Here is a 22,374-nt window from a genome sequence, read left to right on the forward strand (position 1 = left end):
AAGTATTGCAGAAACAGCTGTTTGGTCCTCTATCCATTCCTTTACAAATCATTACAAACTGGATTCCTTTTCCGGGTCCAGAACAGGCTTTGATTAGATGATTCTAAATGGCCTCCTGGTTGAATGAATTCCTTCCTCCTGTTTGTAAGCTGTGGTAATCTACCCATGTTGCTGAAGTTATTGCAACAATGATCTAAATGTTGAACATAGTACAGCTGTGTAAGTAAACTTACTGTAACAGTAGATGATCTAATAGCTCACTGTTGCAATAGCTGTTTCTTCTCTCCTGACTCCTTAAATGCTTTTTTATGTATATATTGCCATAGTGGCTAGTCACCCAGTGGTGTGAACATTGGCTGTAGATAATGGTCACTGTTGATGTGACACCCTTATCCCATGTGCAAAAGTGGGAAGAAGGGGGTTCTGGTTGGATTGATTGCCACAGTTACATTGTTTTTTTTTTTTTGTTTGATTATTCCAGCCCTAACATTTTTCCTTTAATGGCTATAGCTTCTGGTCTTGAGGTAAGAAAGTTCTGAAGCATTTTTTCACCCAGTCTGCCTTTTTTATGACTCTGCTCGTGCCAGTGGCCATCTGAAATTGTGGAAGGATCCTAAAGCTTTGAAAGCAGGCCAGTGATCATATTCTAGGCAGGGATATAACCCGTATAGCTTTGGTTAGCATAAAGGTGATCTATTAGAATATCACTGTTATGCTAAGTTTACTTACACAACTGTACTGTTTATCAGGCAGATTTTACTGTAATTTTTTATAACTTACCCAAAAATGGTGAAATGTGTGATTATGTGGTAGATGGGATGAACCCTATTTTTTACGGAGGGATGTGGTGTTTTGCATCCCACTTCAACCAGTGTTTATCTTTCAGTCTAGTTAATGGTTTGGGTATGTGGAAATGTGAGATTTACCAAAACCTTTGCTCTTAATATTTATTCATTCTCTGATCCCTTCTAAATATCCTGATGGCTCTCTGATTTTATTAATAATGCATTGATCCTTGAATCTCATTTTTTTATTTATTTACGTACTTGCATATTTTTAGTCCCCTATAGGACTTGCCCATTGGCATTAATTCTTGTGCCCCATCAGCCTGTTCATTCTTTCCAGGGGCAGGAGACATACACTCCGTGATCTGGATAAGAGCCCTGTGGTCTATTTTATCCTGTCTGAGTGACCTTGCCAACTCATTTTCCCATGAAAGGTGAAAGTTGGACATCAATGAGTTGTTTGGATACTGGCTCAGTACAGGTCCCTGCCCTATCCCACCTAACCTTTCCCCAGTATGCAGACATGCTGTGGCTGCCTGGAGAAAGAGGAAATGTTCTTTTTCCCCCACAGTCTAGCTCTCCAACTCAGCAGCCCTCACATAATTTCCAACAGCACATCTGTCCTCTTCCACTGGTAGCCTCTCACCAACATGTATTGCCAATGTGGTTGTTATAGCCACCTCTCTCATTCCAGGATGGTTGAGCTGACATCAACCATCCAAGCCTATCTCCCTACACTCAGCCCCTCCAGACCCTGTGCTGCTAATTGTACATGGGAAGACACTCACCAGTGTATGTTATTTCTGTGTTGGATGCTCTGCCTTTTGTAATCCTTCTCTGAGTATGCCATTTCTGTTAATTCTGTTGGGGTCCATGCCTTTCTTAATCATTGTAAGGGTCCCTGATTCTGTTTATTTTATGTTATTTTTTTTATTTACTTATTTATTTATTTGCTAACTGGAATGGTTCAGAAGGGATTGATAAAAGTATAGGGTAGTTTGAGTGTGTGAATGGACCTCTGCAATACTAAATGCCTTGAGGTATACATTTGTAATAATCCTGCAACTAAAGGATAGTCTTTGTGCTGCTTAATAGAGAATCTGGTTTACAGTAAGGAGGTTGTGTATATACTGTGGTGGATTAGACAAGGGGTCAGTGGAGAAGAGAAGGTAGTGATGTTGATGCACAGCAGTGGGATTGTGGCAGATCAGAGATAATATTTAAGTGTCTTTTAGGGGAATCACAGTATCCCATATAGGGTATCCCCAAGTTGACAAAATATATTTGACATTTCCTCGCCCTCCCTTGTTTCTCCTACTTTTACAATTTCAGTCCTGTCTTCTGCCAGAGAGTTTATGACTACCCATTCAGAAAGGTGCGTCTCTTAAGCAGCCTGCACAAATATACCCTCAAATTTGTTAGAAGAACTTCCATCCACTGTGGTTACAGACAGATGCCTTATATGTTCATTTTTTTCTGGTTTGTATATTTTTATTTGAGAATGCCAACTAACTAACCCATTTCTTCTTTGCTGGTGGCCCTTAGATGTTAACATCATCCCTCTCCATAATTCAGTTTGGTACAGGCCAGCCCTGCCCAGGCAATAGCTTGCCTGTGTGTAGCAGTATTGCCACCTGAAATTGTCTTGAAGAGAGCATAGAATTTTTCCTCCCTTTGTTTTTCTGCAAGTTTACCATCAAATACATCACAGCAGCAGTGCAGTCTCCATCCACAGTAACCCAATACACACGGTGAATAGGTGAAAATGACAACAACCATATATTTAGTGAGCCAGTCAGTCATATCAGGTCAGATTTCAAGTAAAAATGTGCATAAGCTTACAAGTGACAGGATTTACCTCATAATGCAATGTCTGATTGGGAAGCTTATTTCTAGCCCTTGCAATGACTTATTTGGGCAGCTACCCTTATTCCTAGCATATATTTGTATTGTGGACCACCTTATTGTCTACTATGGTAGACAGACTGACCTATCACATGTTCATCCTGGGATAGTCAGTTTAAATGGCATCAGCTGGCATGTTTCATATCCTGTCTTCTCTTATTACCATCCCCATTTTTTCATTTCTGTCTTCTTCCATAGAAGAGATGACTATCCCTTTAGAAAGGTACATGTCTAAGCAGCCCACAGCAAACATAACCTCAAGACTTTTAGAAAAACTTCCGTCAGCTGTGGTGATAGACACCATCCTCGTTATACATTTCTGGTGTGTGCATTTTTATTTGAGGATGCAAAACAATCAAATCCATTTTTACTTACTGTTTTTTAAGACCATTTAATAACTGTTTGAGTTTCCCAGTGCCTAGTACACTTAAATCATTTTTCCACTCAAACTTTGAAACAGTGTCCAGTCACATAAACAAGACACAAAGTTGTGTGTATGCATGTCCTTATGGAAAATAGCAATACCTGTACAGAGTATTATATTTATAAAATAGCAGAAAATATTCTTAGAACCAATCCAGTGCAGGAATGGCAAAGAAGATTTTATCAATAGGTATGGCTGAAAGCAAGACTATAGAAAATAGGCAAGAGTGTATTGGAATTTACAAGAGGAAATTAGCAAAGGAATCAAGGTACCTGGAGCGTATAACTTTGGAGGGAATGGTAATAGAATATAAGGAAGCTAAACAGAAGTTTGAACTATGGGTTAGAGACTCCCTTGCCTACCAGGGATTGATAAAGGATAGGAAAAGAGAAAGGCAAAAGGGAGTGCTTGGTGAAAGAACAGAATTGGTAAAGTTTTTAGTTTACTCTATAACTGAAACTGCTGTTTTAAAAGGAGATAATCAGTTAGCTGTATAAAATATTGCATGATAACTATAAAACTCAATCACATGAGGTTTGAAAAGATTGGGGAAGGAGAATGGAATGACAATTTACAAAGGAAAAACGTAAAGAAATCATGTAGGCTTAAAAGGCCCCTTGAGTTAATAGGCTAACATTCTGGTATAACACTGTGACATTGAAGTATGTAGCAAAGTCCAGAAGGTTTCTGATTTTTTTGCATGGAAGTCTTCCCACTGGGTATATATATATATATATATATATATATATATATATATATATATATATATATCCCAAACAAACTGGTATATTGCAAATGCTGCAAGTATAATGGGGATGAGAGAAAGGTAATTCAGAACATGTTTCTGAGAATGTAATAGAGTCATAGGTGTGTACTAGGCTAATGGCCCTGGGGTCTTTACAAGCCTAGCCATAAGATTAGCCTGGCATCGTGCCACCCGACCTTAGCTCCCAGTGCATGTATCGAGTAGAGTCACTGGAGTTATCCCCGGGGTGAATTTTCTATTTCCCATCCACTCATCAAGATTTCTATTGAGGGTCAGCGAGGTGCTCTGCTTGACATGTACGGGAAGTCCATTCCATAGCATAGGTAGTCTCCGAGTTATGAACCTATCCCTCCAGTATGTTCTGTTGATTGTGGTAATGAGGTTGAGGTCTCTGGAGCGTTTGGTGCGGAAGGACTGGGATTTATTTAGATGTAGCATTTCTAACAGAGCTGGGTCAGACATGGCTTTGTAAGTCAAGCAGAGATCGCCTCTACGTAGGCGATATGAGACAGAGAATCGTTGGAGTTTTTGGAGTATGTCCATATAGGACAAGTGTTTAAAGACTAGGATCCTCTTTGTGAGGTACTTGTTGCAGGTGTCTAGTGAGGTACATGCCAAATGGGGTATTGGACTCGATGATTGCTCTAATGAGGGAAGAGTAGAGGGAGACAATGACCTCTTTCTTCCTGAATGCAAAACCCGTAGTAATGAGATGTGCCACATAGAAGGACTTTAAAAACAAGTAATCTCTGTGGTATCCCCGAAGTCTCAAAACAACCCACTAAACAAGTGTGGGTCCAAAAACAAAACAGTGTAAGAAACTTTTCTGTGTGGAAGATTTTCAGTCCATATATCTCTAGATGTTAAGTTGTCAATCTCGCCTTCATTCTTGCTGGACGGGTTCAGAGCCAAACCTCGGCTTCAACTCGGCCGAATGCTAAAGCTCGAGAGCTATTCTTACCGGCTCGAGGCTATCCTATGTCCCATAATGCTAAGCGAAATATACCCAGATCTTGTTTACCGCTTAGCTACGAGGTTGCGTTTTCACCGGCTCCAGGTCGTATATTTTTATTAATAACTTTTGAGGTAGTTTTTATTCAGTCTTTTATCCTTTTTTGTCCCTTTAGTATTAGTGAAGTTAGCGACTAGTCTTTCCTCCTTTTTTTAGTTGCTAATCTCCCTTTTTCTCCATCCTTAAGGTGGTTGGGCCTCTGACCCTCCCCTTAGTAGTACAGTTTCCCTTGGTTGTTCTGTGTGTGTGTGGAATTCTGTCCCTCTGCTTAGTGGTAGTTCCTCCTTATAGTAATTGTTATTATAATTTAGTGTATTGTGTATTGTTTTACAGTATGTCTAAGGATACTAAGGTATCGGGTTTCAAGAAATGTGACTCGTGCTGTCAGAAGATGTCTCTGACAGACAGTCACACTTCTTGTGTATATTGTTTGGGCCCTCTGCATCTGCAGGACTCTTGTTCCATCTGCCATGCTTTTAGCCCTAGAGTCCAGCAGGAGCGCAGAAACAAACTCATTCTTAGAGGCTTGTTAAAGCCTGAAGATTCCCCGGCTATGACCATGGCTGGGAAACCTTCAAAGCCCGCCAAATCTTCGGCTCCATGTTCAGATCCGGTGCCGAGCGGTGCTCTTGCTGCCTCGTCGGTTCCGGCCGGAACTGAGGCATCTAGACCTCAGTCGGCTCCGACTTTAGTGTTGGAGCCATCCCTGAGCAGAAAGCGCTCCAGGTCTCCGTCTCTTGGGTCAGTTACATCGTCTCCGAAGTCTCCACTCTTGTTGGAGCAGAGCCATAGATCTCATTCCTCTAGGTCTTCCAGGCTTTCGGACCATGACCTCGAGAGGTTAGTCAGCCGGCTTTTAAAGTCGCAGGCACTGGCCCAGTTGCTACATAGCCCGTCTCAACAGACAGGGGCTACCCCTACACCCGCTCAAGTTCCTCCTCCGACTACTCTGCTGAGTTCGGAGCCGGAGGTCGTCAAGGTGAGTACTGTGGGGGCATCGGAACCGATCCCCCTGTTGTCGGTTCCTTCATCTGCTCCGATCCCGTCCATGGCTCCGTCCTTGGAGGGATCTGGATGCTGAGACTCCCTCGTCGGCTCCGAGGGGGCGAGTGGCATCGGACCCTTGTCCGACCCCACTCTCCCTCTCGGAGCCTCGGCGCAGGTGAGTTCGGCCCCGACATCGGCCTTGGAGCTGTCCCTCAAGGTGCCGGAGGGAGTTCTCATCTCCTCGGAGTTGGGTCCTTCTTCCCTGCCTGACAGGAGCGCCTTTGAGGTGATGAGGAGCGTGCTGGCTCCAATACTGGCACCACGGTCAGCCTCCTCGGCCCCTCCCTCCACGGTGCCTGCTTTGGCCCCTGCCTACCCTCCCGACCCCAAGCAAGGAGAACTGATGCTCCAGGCTGCCCCATTGGGCCTTTCTTCCTCTTCTGAGGCCTCCCCTGACCCTGCGGGGGAGCCCCCTCGGAAGAGGACATATAAGAGGAAACATGTTGATTCTCCTGAGCCAGTGACGTCTGACACCGACCTGGATGATTCGGAAGGGTCCCCAAGGTCCTCCTCTGAGGATGTCTCCTTTTCTGACATCTTAGAGATCCTCAAACAGAGGGGGAACTGGTCTGCCCTTAACCCATCCGAGGACGAGTCGGTGTACCTGGATGCCTTCGGTTCTCACCCTTCTACCTCCTGGGTGTCCCCGCCTTTCGACCCACTTATGGAAGTGGTGGCTCGGAAGGTGTGGACGGCTCCGGATACTATGGAACCAACTCCCCGGAGGCCCACTAAATTTATTAATGTTCCCACAGATAAGCAGTTTCTTTCCAAGGGTGTCCCCGTGGATGCCATGGTGGTGGCGGCAGCCACTAAGAAGGAGTTGGCTGACCCTTCAGTACCTGTCCATCCTCCTAATAAGGAATCTAGGACTATGGATAGGTACGGCAAGGGGATGTTTTCCTCAGCGACCTTTGCTATGCGGTCGCTGAATTATTTATGCCATTTCACCCGACTTCAGAGGGACCTTCTCAAGGAACTGGGTGAAACATTGCAGGACCCAGCAGCTGTGAGGTCTCAGGAAAAGATCAACTCCCAGCTAGGGACCCTGAACTCTTTCGTCAACTCTTCCATATGGCTCATCTCTTATGCAGCCGATGGAGCGAGTAGAGCTGCAGGGACGGGTGTTGCTCTAAGGAGACATGCCTGGATGCGGCTCTGCAATTTTGCTGACCCCTTCAAGGCGTCATTCACTAACACCCCCTTTGATGGTTCTGCTCTTTTTGGACCTCAAGTGAAGGATACCTTAACCAGGTGCGAACAAGAAGGCAAGACTCTCTCTGCCGTGGGAGTCTGTTTTTCCACCCCTTCTAGACCGTATCCTAAGGGTCAAAAGGGCGGGAAAATGTGGTTCCGCAAACCTCAGGGAGTTCTGCCGGATGCACATGGTGAGCTTCCCTCTAGAGGCAGAGGAGGGAACAACAACAGACACCGCCCTAGGGGCAGGAGGGGTCCACAGAATCAGGGTAGCAGAGAATCTTTCTCTGACAAACCCTTTCAGCACCCCTGAGGAGCTGCCCGACTGTCCACCTTCGGAGGCAGTCGGGGGAAGACTTTCGCTGTACCCAGAAGCCTGGTGCTCCCTTACGCAGGACAGATGGGTACGGTCGATCATATCCGAGGGCTACAAATTCCCCTTTATCCACAACCCACATCAACCAAAAGGACCTCTTCCAGACATTCCACCCGGTCTGAGAGACCAAGCAGCACTAGAAATTTCAAAGCTGCTTTTAAAAAGAGCCATCCAACCAGTCCCGGTCAGACCAACAAGGATCCGGAATCTACTCCAAATTATTTTTGGTACCAAAAGACAGGGGACTGGAGACTGAACAAATCGGTTCGAAGAACAAAATTCCGGATGGTCACGCTACAGTCTCTTCCCTTTCTGGGTCAGGACAATTGGATGTGCTCTATAGACAAAACGGAAAACTCACAAACCACTGTAAAATACGAAAAGGTGAAACAAAACGCAATGAGAGAAAGCTGATAAATCCACAAATTTAATGTTCCAGTAAAAGTTAGCGCTTTCGGCAAGTTGGATGCTTTTTTCCCAATGGTCCTTTCAGCAGCTTCCCATGTCACACAATATTCTCATCACTCAGTCTTTCAAACGACACCTATCTTGGTGGATGGGCTCACCTCAGGTGCTTCAAGGCAGACCGGTTGTTCTCCCCCCTCCGGTTGCCACCATGACAATGGACGCCTCCCTGATCGGGTGGGGGGGGCATTTTCAGGGCAGGACAGTCCAGGGCACATGGCAACCCTTCGAGTGCCACTTGCACATCAATGTCCTGGAGATGAGAGCAGTGCTGTTGGCGTTGCAGGCTCTCCAGAACTCTCTTCCCACTGGGACGATTGCAATACAGACAGACAATATGTTTGTAGTATGGTACAGCAACAAACAGGGCGGAACCAGGTCCTACCCTCTTTGTCGGGAAGCTCTCAGACTCTGGCAATGGGCAATCTCTTCTCAGTGGTTTTCTGGTAGCAAAACACATTCCCGGGAAGTCCAATGTTATAGCAGACAGGCTGAGCAGGGACATTCACATGCCCTACGAGTGGTCTCTCAACCAACTAGTAGTGGACCAAATCTTCAGAAAGTGGGGTCAGCCTTGCTGTGACCTTTTCGCAACCCCTCAAAACAGCAAGTGTCAAGACTTCTTCACTCTCTTCCGGGCCTCTCTCCCAGAGACGCTCTAGTCCACGATTGGCCCAGGGGTCTCCTTTATGCCCCCCCCCCCTTTCCCTTAATCACTCTGTTAGTCCAGAAAGCAACTGCCTTGAGATCCAGGATAATCCTCATTGCCCCTTACTGGCCCTACAAGTCTGGTTTCCGTTCCTACAACGTCATCTACTGGAGTAGCACTGGCATCTGGACCCTGTGCCAGACCTTCTGACCCATCAATCAGGCAGGCTGCACCAATCCCTGTCATCTTTCTGTCTCACAGCTTGGTTGCTCCACTTCCAACCCTAGCCAGACTTCCCTTAATTTCTCCGTCAGTACGTCAGATTATCCTTGCCTCTCACAAGTCTAACACCAGAAGGACGTACGCAAGTAAATGGAAACGTTTCTCTATTTGGGCAGAAAAGAACCAAGTTGATCCCTTTACTGCCCCTGTCCAAACAGTTCTAGATTTTCTAGCAGAACTCTTTCAAAAAGGTTCTTCTTCAGCCACTATCAAAGTCCGGTTGGCGGCTATTGCAAATTTCCATGTTGGCTTGTCACAGTCTAGTATTATGTCCCACAAGCTCTGCAAAGCCTTTCTGAAGGGTACCCTATTACTTAGGCCCCCAGTCAAAGACCCTCCTCCACCGTGGGATCTAAATTTGGTACTGTCGTCATTAATTCTACCTCCTTTTGAGCCTTCTGCCTCCTGCTCGTTAAAACTGCTCTCGTGGAAAACACTTTTCTTGGTAGCTATTACCTCAGCGAGAAGGGTTTCGGAACTACAAGCACTATCTGTGCTCCCCCCTTATCTTGTTTTTCATAAAGATAGAGTAGCTTTTAGGACAAATCCATCCTTCTTACCTAAGGTACTCTCAGAAAAATATCTGATCAGACCATTGATCTCCCAGTTTTCTTTCCAAATTACACTGATAGAACTGAGAGAAGATTACATTGTTTGGATGTCCATAGGCAACTACGTTTCTATCTGGATAGAACCAAGCTAACGAGAAAATCAGAGCAACTCATCTTATCTTACGCCGAAGGGAAGCAGGGCCTTCCGGTTTCTAAAGTGACCTTGTCCAGATGGTTGACTTCTCATCTCTTTAACCTATCAATTGGGGCATAAGGAGCTCCCTTCCAAGCCTAGAGCTCATTCAACTAGAGCATTAGCTTCCTCAGTTGCTTTTCAAGTGAGATTACCTATGGATTCTATTTGTGCAGCGGCCACATGGGCCTCTCCTCATACTTTCATCTCTCATTACAAACTGGATATTGCCTCCAGAAATAGGGCTGATTTTGGTTCCACTGTACTCAAGAGTCTGTTCCATTGAGCCACCCGGGACGAAGGTGCTAGGGACGCGGTCCCATCCAGCAAAAATGAAGGCGAAATTGACAACTTAACATTAAGAGGTTATGTACTTACCATAACGTTCCATGTTAGTTCTTCTCGCCTTCTTTCTTGCGTCCCACCCTCCATCCCCCTAGCCTGGAAAGACCTAGAGTATTGAGTGAGACTTTCCTTGTCACCAGGATTATCCCTTCAGCTAGAGCTCTTCTTCCCTTTTGGTAGCCCTGGTGACAGACAGACTGTAGGGTTTATAGTTCTACATAGCTCTTAGTTTTATCTTTTTCTAGTGGTGGGACATGTCTGTCCATAGTGTTAGCTAGCAAACGAGATCTGGGTATATTTTGACTAGCATTATGGGACATAGGATAGCCTCAAGCCGGTAAAAATAGCTCTCGAGCTTTAGTATTCGGCCAAGTTGGAGCCGAGGTTCGGCTCCGAACCCATCCAGCAAGAAAGGAGGCAAGAAGAAGACAACTAACATGGAACGGTATGGTAAGTACATAACTTCTTATTAATCACTGTATATTAATCAGATCAGACAATTAGTAGTAGAAGTAGTGAACTTAAACTCATCATAAGTAAAAAAATAAATAAATAAATATACAATTGTACAGAATTACTAAGTGTTCGAAAGTAATCCAAGCAAGGCAAGGCAGTCTGTCTCCAGTTCCATTACTCTATTTTTGTTTTACTTGGATCGCTAGTCTGGGTACTTAATAAAGGGTTTTCGACTGGAAACAGACTGCCTGCCTTGCTTGGATTACTTTCAAATACTTAGTAATTCTGTACAATTATATATTTTTTATTATTTATTTATTTATTTTTACTTAAGACGAGTTTAAGTTCACTACTTCTGCTACTGTTGTCTGATCTAATTAATATACAGTGATTAACTAGAGATATATGGACTGAAAATCTTCCACACAGAGAAGTTTCTTACACTGTTTTGTGTACATAGAAGGACCACAGTGGCAATGTGGTGATCAAAAGAGAGGTTGCTGTCAACCTGTGTTCCCAGATCTCTTATAACGCCTTTTGTGTTCAGTGGACTACCATCTATGTGATAATTCATGGGAACTGGGTTTTTCCCAAAGGGGATGAAAACACATTTTGTGGCATTGTGCTTAAAGCTGTGCTTCTGACACCAGTCATTGGTCTCAGTGAGGACATTCTGTAGGATGTCAACATCACTTGGGGAGTTAATAATAGCTCCCAACTTGCAGTCGTCTGCGAACTTTGTCAGCCAGAGTCCCTTCATATTAGCCTGGACTACAGAGAAGTAGATACCAAACAGGAGAGGAGCCAGGACCGAACACTGTGAGACTCCACTCGTGACTAGTCGGCAGTCTAACTTGGAGTCAGCTACTTTCACACTGTGGGTTGAATCTGTGAGCCAATTTGCAACCCACCTAGTGATATAGGGGTTGATGCTTAGTGAGTTTTTCTATGATTCCTGAGTGGGGAAGGTATCAAAGGCCTTGGGCAGATCAAGGTAGGCTATAGGAACCACCTTGCCTTCATACACAGCTCTAATGACTGACTCAAAGAAGTCGATCAAGTTGAGCAGGCATGATCTACCCTTCACAAAACCAAACTGTGAGGGATGCAGAGTTTGGAGATTCCCTGTATCCTTGTTTGTTAGGTTCATGATGCATTCCATAGCTTTGCATATCGGACCCGTCAGGCTAATGGGGCGATAGTTCCCAGGGTCTGTGGTCCCTCCTCCTTTGTGGAGAGGGATAACTGTAGCAGTGCGCCATTTGGTAGGGACAAAGCCTGAGGTGAGGATGTGATTGAACAAGGCACACAGGTGAGGTGCCAGTTCACTCTGTAGTTAATGTAGATTCTTGGCCTTGGATAGTGCTGTTTTAACCTGTGCAGCAGTAATACTGGGTATCTTGCAATCTACTGATGTTGTGATTTGTCCTTTGGGGGTGAGAGGGATAAAGTTGGCACTGACTGTCGGCCAGTATATTGGCAATATCTTTTGGCTCAGTATAGGAGGTACCATTGTGCAGTAGCTCAGAGCAAATCTGGGTATTGCCATGGAGATTCTTTACATAACTATGGAAGGCCTTGTGGTTGTCTTTACTTTCTGCTGCAATTCTGTTTTCATAGCTAGCTTTGGAGGATTTGATGAGGGATCTCAACATTCTGTTGAGGCTGATAAGGGAGTTTTTCCAGTCCGACTTCATCTTATTCTGCATCAGTTTCCTCCTTCTGTTATGGAGTTTGTTTTTGGTAGGGGACCACCAGATTGGCTTCCTTTTTTTGGAGTGTGTTGAGTATGGCGAGATCCATTTACTTGTGTACGTGTTTGTATAGTGCATTGGTGTATGATTCGGCAGTCATGCAACTATTCTCCATTTGCATGGGTGCCGTGAAGTTGGCCACTTCTGTTTTTAGGAGCCCAAAGTTAGCTTTGGAGAAATTTTAAGTGGTGGTTACCTTTTCGAGGTGGGTGGGAGGGATGTGGATTTCCAAGGTGATTAGTTTGTGGTCGGATCTAAACAGGGAGGACTTGACTATTGGTGAAGAGCAATGGTCGCCCATGTTGGTAATGACCAGGTCAAGGATGTTGCTACCTCTAGTGTGGGTAAGAATGAACTGCTCCAGGGCATTGGAATTAATGAATTCCAGGAAACGTTGGGCAAGTGTATTGGTACATGAGTAGTTTTCCCAGTTAATGGAGGGGTAGTTGAAGTCACCCAGTTTGAGAGTGTTAGGTTGGACCTTAATATTCTCCAGGGTGCTTAGGAACGTGGAGTGTGAGTCTTGGGACATGGTTGGGGATCTGTAGCAGGCTACGACCTGAATCGCTGTCTTACCCAATGTTAGCTGCACCTGAAGTATCTCTGATGCATTATGTTGGGCTACCAGTCTGGAGGTGTGCGCATCCTTTATGAATCTGGAAACACCACTACCTTTGGAGCTTCGGTCCAAGTTCTAGGGCCAAAAGTTGTGGAATGAGTTATAGCCTGGTAGTGCAGGGGTGCTTTGTGCTGTCTTGAACCAGGTCTCTGTTACAGCACAAATGTCGATGTTCTCCATTTTAAAGAGTGGTTCGAGCAAGTGCATTTTGAGATTTAGACTATTAGCGCTGAGCAGCATGACCATCAGATTGCATTTTTGTGTAGCTGTTACGGTGGTAATTTGGTCTTTGGAACACCGCCTAAAAAAAGGCACTATAGGGGTGGCAAGAACCTTGGCCAATATCCAGAAGCCTAGGGGTGACAGATGCAGGCTATCTCTGGCAAAGCATTGAGGTCTGTCAGTCATCCAGGCAGACAGATACTGGATCCCCTTAGAATGACACCAGAAACTTAGCCAGTTGTTGAAATCAATCATTTTCTGCTTGTACTGTGGTATTATTCTGGGTGATGATGGGATGCTGCTCAGGGCTAGGGTCATACCCACCTAGGCTACATAATCCGAGAGCTCCTCCATGTCCCTTTTCATGTAGTCCAGGGAGGTACGTCTCAGGTCATTCACACCCGCATGTACAGTGACAGAGTCATATTTGTACCTGTTGTTGAGGGACCTGAGTGCATGCGTTATGTGGTGGATCCTGGCACCTGACAGGCAGCTGACTGTTACTTTCTCCTTATTCAACCTAGTGAGTGGGACATCAGTGTGTCTCACTATCGAGTCACCTATGACTAGTGTGTTGGACATGGTGTTTTGCCTTAGGAGCTTTGGTTGAGTGGCACACTGTTTAGGAGAGTTATGTGTCTTGTGATTAGTGTTGTGGTGGTAGAGTGCATTTCAGTCTTGGAGGTCTCTGCTGTTTGGGTAGATTTTTATTGAGAGCTTCCATGAAGGTGGGTTTGTGGTTTGTGTTTTTATGTGAACACAGTGCTGGTGTGTGTTCTTGAGGGCTATGTGTTCCATGTGGTGTGGTGTAAGTGTTGACCTTCTCCTCTTGACCAGCTATTCCAGTCTTGGCTGGAGAGTTCATGGCTTCCAATTTGGATATTAACTGCATCTCTTGCAAGTCTGAGTGTTGGGAGGTAAGAGGAGAGGGTTGTCGGTGTACATGAGGCAGTTGCTACACTGCCTCAGGATGCCCAAGTTTACCAGGTTAATAGTAGAAAGCACAGGGAAGTGATCTTTAGACATGTCTAGAGGGGTGGGCATTAATAATCAGTACTGGATCTGTTTCCTTGTAGAACATTTAGTGCTGGTAGCACTTTTGTGTGCTACAGTAATTGCTATAAGAAGTCTGGTAAAGTGCTAAACTAATAAGCTAGTGTAAGTGCAGGAGAGGAGAGAACTAGTAGATCTGTGGAAAAATTGAAGAGCAGACTCTGGCACCACTTAGAAGCTTACAAACAGTCCAGGATACAGCAAGTCTGTATCTGGACTAGACTAGTTACAAGAAAGGTGGGAAACAAGCGCAAACACAGGCTTTTAAACCAGAGAGTTGAAAGAGATGGAAAAACTGCCCAAAACGGGCAGTAAACTACAATTTCTGGGCCAGAAACAACTCCTCTTGTGGTAGATAGGCTATCTAGTGCTTACCACTCCAACTGACAAGCTAGAAGGCTTCCCTCCAACACAGAAAGGCTTGTGCAGCTCAGAAGCTTACAAACAGTTCTGGCTACAGCAAATCTGTATCTGGACTAGACGAGTTACAGGAATGGTGGGAAACAAGTGCAAATGCAGACTTTTAAACCAGAAAGTTGAAAGGAAAAACTGCCCAAACATCCAATAAATTACAATTTCTGGGCCTGAAACAACTCCTCTTGTGGTAGATAGATACTTAGTGCTTATCACTCCCACTGATAAGCTAGAAGGCTTCCCTTTAACACAGAAAGACTTGGGGGGCTCAGAAGCTTACAAACAGTCTTGGATACAGCAAATCTGTAACTGGACAAGATTAGTTACAGGAGAAGTGGGAAACAAGCTCAAATGTGGGCCTTTAAACCAGAATAGCTGAAAGAGATGGAAAAACTGCCGAAACGGCCAATAACTACAATTTCTGGGCCAGAAACCACTCCTCTTGTGATAGATAGGCTACTTAGTGCTTACCACTCCCACTGATAAGCTCGAAGGCTTCCAACCAACACAGAAAAGCTTGGGGGGCTCAGAAGCTTACAAACAGTCCTGGATACAGCAACTTTGTATCTGGACTAGACTAGTTACAGGAAAGGCAGGAAACAAGCTCAAATACAGGCTTTTAAATCAGAAAGTTGAAAGAGATGGAATAAACTGCCCAAACGGCCAATAAACTACAATTTCTGGGCCAGAAACCACTCGTCTTTTGGTAGATAGGCTACTTAGTGCTTACCACTCCCACTGATAAGCTAGAAGGCTTCCTTCCAACACAGAAAGGCTTGGGGGAAGCTTACAAACAGTCCTGGATACGGCAAATCTGTATTTGGACTAGACTAGTTACAGGAAAGGCAGGAAACAAGCTTAGAATTTTTATTTTTATTTTTTTTTTTTTTTTACAGAAAAGCAGGTTTAGCACTAAAACCAATTCAAGTGCAGTGCAAGCTAACACACTTGAGTGTGTTGCAATATTAGAGCAAGTACGGTTTAAATAAATGCAATTTATTCAAACTGTATTCTGAACTGAATTCAATTATTGTTTTATTCAACTCTGAATAGTTATAAAGTGCCAAAAATGCACTTAGCTGAGAAGCACACTCAGTCAGAACACAAGGAGATTCTAGCAATTTTTTTTAGTAAAGTGGAAAAGGAGAAACAGGAACTGAAGATAATTCAAGGTTAAGAACATAAGTGGGTTGGCCTTCTCAAATGTTCTCTCTGTATTAGGTAGAATGAGCTAATGACACTGTTATGAGATGGAAAATTTAAAATATTCTGTTGAATGCTTGTTATAGAAATGTTAGGGGGGTCAAATAGTTCTAACTAAGGAAATAATTGTTTTGAGCTGGGATGTAAGATCTGAAGTGCATAGGTATAATAGGTTCTTACTAAGTTAATGTTATTGGTTTCCAAAAAACTACTACTAGAAAATCAAAATCTAAACCAACTGTAATTAAAGTATTTACTGTTGTAATAGAGATAAAAAGTGAAGGTGGGATCTGTAGAAAAAGTAAGGAACAACTTGTGCATAAGTAAATGGGGTTTGTGGGAGAGGTGTATGCAAAATAATATTCAGGAGAAGGAGTAAGGTTTATGGAAAGGCAGGAATTAAGCTACGTTATGCAATGTTGGAGTGAATAACAATTTGTTAAAAAGAAAGCACACACACACACACATATATATATATATATATATATATGTGTGTGTGTGTGTGTGTGTATATATATATATATATATATATATATATATATATATATATATATATATATATATATATACTGTGTGACAATAAAAATGGAAATTATTACAGCTTGTTTTCTTTTCTATCAATATATCTATACCCAAGTTACTGATTAGATTGTAATGATACAATAAAAATGTAAAACAAAAATTCCTCCGGTATAAACTTGCCATTTATTTATTTATTTTTTGGGGGGGGCTCATAGCAGCTAGACAATCGGCTACCGACCAGTGCCCTTCCTTTATTTCAGAAGTCCTTGTCCAACATAGCATCTGTAGACTAGAGGCCTGCAAGCCAGTTGTTCTGTCTGATTCTGATGGGACAGGTTAGTTTTCTTCAAAAGGTTTGAAAGAGAGAAGAGATCAGGATTCCATGCTGTAACATCACTCTTCAGTCTTAAACATTTTTGCTATGCGCTTTATGGAAACCCTTTACATGCTCAGTTACATCTTTGAGTGAGCCTGCAGTGCCAGTAAGGGAGTAACAACCCCACCTATGTGACGCATATCCCTTATTGCCTACCCAGTTGACACTAGGTAAGTGCTGTGTGTCATGGCATCACTTTCATCACCATTGCTCATGACTTTTGAGTTTTGCATGAGCCCCCAGCACATTCCTGCACCCTTTTCACTGGGAGAGGCAAAGTGGCAATGTCTGGTCATTCTAGTAGGAGCTGAGGTATTTAGCAAACATTCTTTTCTTTTTTTTAAACACCTTTATTAAATTATCACTTAAGACATAGGCAGACAAAAAAAATTAACAGAAAAAAATAACTTTTTTTCAATTTACAGATGTTATACAGTACACATTGTTTGTTTCTTATTAACTATCATTAGTTCAAGATTACATATATTGCTGAATGTCTGCCTTTCATTAAACATTCCTCCTCCTCACTATTATTCTGCATGTATTCTTCCCACAATTTCTATTTATTTCTATGTAATCTGCTCCCTCCCTTTTCTAAAGATGCCTCTACCAGTCCCTTTTTCTCTTTTATAATATTAAGTACTTCAAATACAATTAGTTTATTCCTTGATTTCCATCTTTTAATAATTGCTTTTGACAGCCATCAGAATTAAACTTAATAAGGTCTTACTATTTCTAGACAATTCAGATACTATATCCCACTTCAAAAGAATGATTTCCTTAGTTGCAGCCATTTGCTTACCCAGTGTTACTGATAGAGTACTCTATAGGGAAATTTTAAAGTCTGCCAACTCCCAAAATATATGTTCCCAGTTACCTATTTCTTTCCCATCACATCTGCATCATTTGCTATCAGTTTGGGGAAAATTTATTTGACACACACTCACACACCCATATATATATATATATATATATATATATATATATATATATATATATATATGTCCTGACATTGCTCTTTTGTAAATTGCTTTTCCAGTATCACTTCCCAGTCTTTTCTAACCTCCACTGATTGATTCTTATAGTTAGTGTGCAAAATTGTATTTGCCCTACTAATTATCCCCTTTTAACAGACGCTTCTGTTGTGGATTCAACTAAAATCTCCACCAGAGCAGGTCTTTCAGTTAAGATTCTCCTATACCTTTCTCTTTCCTTATAGTCTGATTTCAATCCCTGGTAGGGAAGATCGTCTGTAGCCTGCAGTCAAACATCTTATTGGCCTTATCTCACCCTACTATCTTTTCCTGTTTAGCTGTTTGCTCCCAATACATTGGTTCCTTTGCTAGTTTTCTCCAGTAAATTCCAGCCCCTATTGCCTATTGATGATTTAGTTCTTAGAATATGTTGTGCTCATTTATTAAAATAATATTCATACAATATTCTCTATGGTTGGTACTTTTTTCCTTAAGGATCTGCATTAAAAATTCCACTCTCTATTTCTTGAACCTTCCCCTGCTTCATCATCATCCCTTTCTATTTTGAATTATAATATTCTGCTTATTATTTATATATGTGAGTCCTAACTCTGTATCTCTAAAATCTGACTTCAAATCGGGTAATCTTAAACCACCTTGTTCTATTGGAAGGATCAGCTTATCACACTTAACTCTTGCCCCTTCTACTCCAAGATACATCCCTTCAACTCTTAACTAATTGTTGTCCAAAAACTCTACGCCTGACCCATGTTTAAAACTAAAGAGACTTAAGACACTTTCACTGCTTGTATCTTGCTATCCATAGCCATAAACAAGAGCTTCCAGTTTCTCCATTTTTGTATTATCTTTTGTTTAGTCTCTTCCCATATACCCTTAGCTGTCATAACAGAAGCCTTTGTAAACAATATTCCTAAATATTTCATCTTATTGTGTCCCCATAAATATGGGTATTGCTGAACCAATTCATGAGTAGGTTCATAATGTATGGCTGTCCACAACACTGAGATAGCCTTTTCTGAATTTATCAAGTACAAAATAATAGCATCTGAAAATAAAACCAACTTTTCTTGATTACCATTCCGATTATAACTTTGAATTTCAAAGTCCCTTATTTTCTTTGTCAATGGCTGTAAATATAAAGCAAGTAACTCAGGGGAAAGAGGACACCCCTGTGTGGTTCCTTTATTTGAACACAACGTATCGGAGAGGAACCCTCCCTCTTTAATTCTTGCCTTCGATCCTTCATATATCCTCCTAATCAACCTTGTTATTGTATCAGGGAATGCAAATGCTTCCATTGCCCTATTCATAAAATCCCAACTTACTCTGTTGAATGCTTTCTCTGCATCAAGACCCACCAATAGCAGTGGTATTTTTTAACAGTCTACGTCCCTCTGGATCATTGTCACACTATTAATGTTGTCAAATGCTTGCTTCCCCTCCGCAAAGCCACAGTGATCCATATCTATCAATTTTGGCAACGCTTTTGCTATTCATTTAGCCATTATACCCATAAACACTTTATAATCTTGGTTTAAAAATTGAAATGGGCCTAGTAAAAGTTATGTATAGCAAATGTAAAATATTTAGGATGTGTAATAGGAAGGGCAATGTTCAGGCCCCAAAAGGAAAAGTAAGAAGCAGTAATAAATTTGTGGGAGCTTCAACAAAGGAGAAGACATTCCAACATAACCTCAAGAAGCATGGACATCTTCCACTAGGAATCCAGAAAGGAGTCAGCTAGTTGAAAGTACCTTTGGGCTATTTTTTCCTCCTATCGGAGTCATTTGTTTTGCATCACTTTTGTATACATTTCCTTCTGTTAAACAAACCTTCATTATTTTATGGACTGGTGGTCTCTCCTGGTATATTTTGTGTATGCATATTTTTGACACTTATTATAGGTTAATTTAATAATGTGTTAGTTCAACAGGAGTTATGGCAACTTTAATTCTGTTCCCGAGAGGTTCTCCTGTTCGATTGTTGGTTGGAACGCCTTCTGTGTGAAGTCTGCATGTCCTCCCCACGGTCGAGTGACCTTCGAAAGACATGCGTGAATGGGCATGTCTTTGTTGAAGGTTGGGTGTCGAGCTGGCACCTCGACACCGAAGAAATCTACTGCCAGTCATTAGCGGACCGGAGTTCCGCTGTGGCGACCCCTAACCAGGAAAAGCCGAAAGAAGAACAAAAAATGCTGGTCTTAATTTAATGGTATAACTTTGTAATGTCAATTGAAACTCTATATTCTTGCATTTGAGCCAGGGTCATGGCTGAAAAGGTTCTTTGGACAAGTTGACTTACCCAGTTAACAAATTCCAAACAAATAAATCTGTGTGTGTGTGTGTGTGTGTGTGTGTGTGTGTGTGTGTGTGTGTGTGTGTGTGTGTGTGTGTGTGTGTGTGTGTGTGTGTGTGTGTGTGTGTGTGTGTGTGTGTGTGTGTGTGTGTGTGTGTGTGTGTGTGTGTGTGTGTGTGTGTATTTTACCTCACCAGAAAATCCCACTTTTGTGGTTTATCGACTAACTGTTTTATGAGTACTTTGTGTGCAAGTCCTATTTTTATGTAGTGTAGGGTTTATAATCGGGACTTGATCCACTGTATCTTTCGAGAAAAAAGTGTATTTCTTTACAGTTAAAAAAAGAGCCCTGCCTTTAATAGTTTACTGAGTAACTACCATCTAATGGTCTCCCTAAGTCCATTCTCCCTAAGTCCATGGTATGTGATCTTCTGTAGCATATAGTATAAATTGTTTTGGAGATTATGGGGTGGGAGTGGGGAGATTGATGACAGAAATGTCCCTTAACACAGCCAGCCTTAGGCATAGGCCAACTAGGCGGCTGCTCTCTTTTCCAGTCATTTTTTTTGTTTATTTTTTTGTAGTAAAGAAATGGTCTCTTTAAAACGTGTTGCATGAAGACAGGAAAAACTGAAGAGTAAGAGAAACTTTGGGAAAAATGAAGAAAAAAGTAAGCTGGATTGTGTAGGTAAACCAAGATGGGAGCACTGGATGGTGTGTGTGTGTGTGTGTGTGTGTGTGTGTGTGTGTGTGTGTGTGTGTGTGTGTGTGTGTGTGTGTGTGTGTGTGTGTGTGTGGAGCCATTTTGCCTTAGAGCAACAGCTGACCAAAGGCTTGCCCTGTCCCTTAAAAATGTTCAGTTGTTGTTGCTACCAAGCCTAATAGTAGTTGCATGTACACAAAAATTAATCATCTCCTGCAGCCAGAGTAAAAGAAAAGTTCAGTTGATAAATCATTTTAGACAGGGTGTCTCATAAAGATACTTTGTGGTATTTTTTGTTGTTGTTACTGCAATCCATTCAAAGTGTATACTGACATGAGAGATCTGGCTGGTTGATAAGATTTTTTTTTAACTGAGTATACCTGTAAAAAAAGAAGCCTCTGAGGGAGTCAGAAATGAGGGATAAGTGGGAAGGTGCTGACATCAGATGTATTGTAAACATTAATAGGTAATTACTAAACTAACAACCATAGGGTGCCTTTTTAAGCCTAAACATATATGCTTCCTCAAGGTGAGAGTCAAACTCTGCACCTTGTGTTTGTAAGGTACCATTATGCCAACTATAGGTTCTGTAGTGTACTGGTAATGACATCTACCTAACATGCAGAAAGTCCTGGGTTCAGTCCCCATTGGGACCATTATGTATTGTGAACATCTGATGCTGTTAATGTTGGGAGCAGTAAAGGGTCTGCTTGCTAATTAGCTAGATGCAATTCCTATGGTTCATGCTGGAGTACATTTTAAAATTAAATGTTAAGTTGTCAATCTCGCCTTCATTCTTGCTGGATGGGTTCGGAGCCGAGGACTCGGCCGAATACTAAAGCTTGAGAGCTATTTTTACCGGCTCGAGGCTATCCTATGTCCCATAATGCTTGGCGAAATATACCCAGATCTCGTTTGCCGCTTCAGCTACGAGGTTGCGTTTTCACCGGCTCCAGGTCGTATATTTTTATTAATAACTTTTGAGGTAGTTTTTTTAGTCAGTCTTTTATCCTCCTTTCTCCCTTTAGTATTAGTGAAGTTAGCGACTAGTCTTTCCCCTTTTTTAGTTGCTAATCTCCCTTTTTCTCCACCTTAAGGTGGTTGGGTCTCTGACCCTCCCCTTAGTAGTACAGATTTCCCTTGGTTGTTCTGTGTGTGTGTGTGGAATTCTGTCCCTCTGTTTAGCGGTAGTTCCCCCTTTTTTTCTGCTTATAGTAAATTATTATAATTGAGTGTATTGTGTATTGTTTTACAGTAGTATGTCTAAGGATACTAAGGTATCGGGTTTCAAGAAGTGTGACTCGTGCTGTCAGAAGATGTCTCTGACAGATGGTCACACTTCTTATTTGTATTGTTTGGGCCCTCTGCACCTGCAGGACTCTTGTTCCATCCGCCATGCTTTTAGCCCTAGAGTCCTGCAGGAGCGCAGAAACAAACTCACTCTTAGAGGCTTGTGGAAGCCTGAAGGTTCCCCAGCTAAGACCATGGCTGGGAAACCTTCAAAGCTCGCCAAATCGTCGGCTCCATGTTCGGAGCTGGCGCCGAGTGGTGTTCTTGCTGCCTCATCGGTTCCGGCCGGAACCGAGGCATCTAGACCTCAGTCGGCTCCGACTTTAGTGTCGGAGCCGTCCCCAAGCAGAAAGTGCTCTAGGTCTCCGTCTCTCGAGTCGGTTAGATCAGCTCTGAAGTCTCCACTCTTGTCGGAGCGGAGCCATAGATCTCATTCCTCTAGGTCTTCCAGGCTTTCGGACCATGACCTTGAGAG

General features: G+C 42.7%; 1 protein-coding gene across 4 annotated transcripts in view; it reads left to right on the top strand.

The window, feature by feature from the left end:
• Positions 1-22,374, top strand: part of LOC122816558 (katanin interacting protein) — a 3,576,055-nt gene that overhangs the window by 2,714,710 nt on the left and 838,971 nt on the right. The window lies entirely within an intron of this gene.

Source organism: Protopterus annectens, chromosome 12.part0 (assembly GCF_019279795.1).
Source record: "Protopterus annectens isolate FY-2018-M chromosome 12.part0, PAN1.0, whole genome shotgun sequence".
Taxonomy (NCBI): Eukaryota; Metazoa; Chordata; order Ceratodontiformes; family Protopteridae; genus Protopterus; species Protopterus annectens.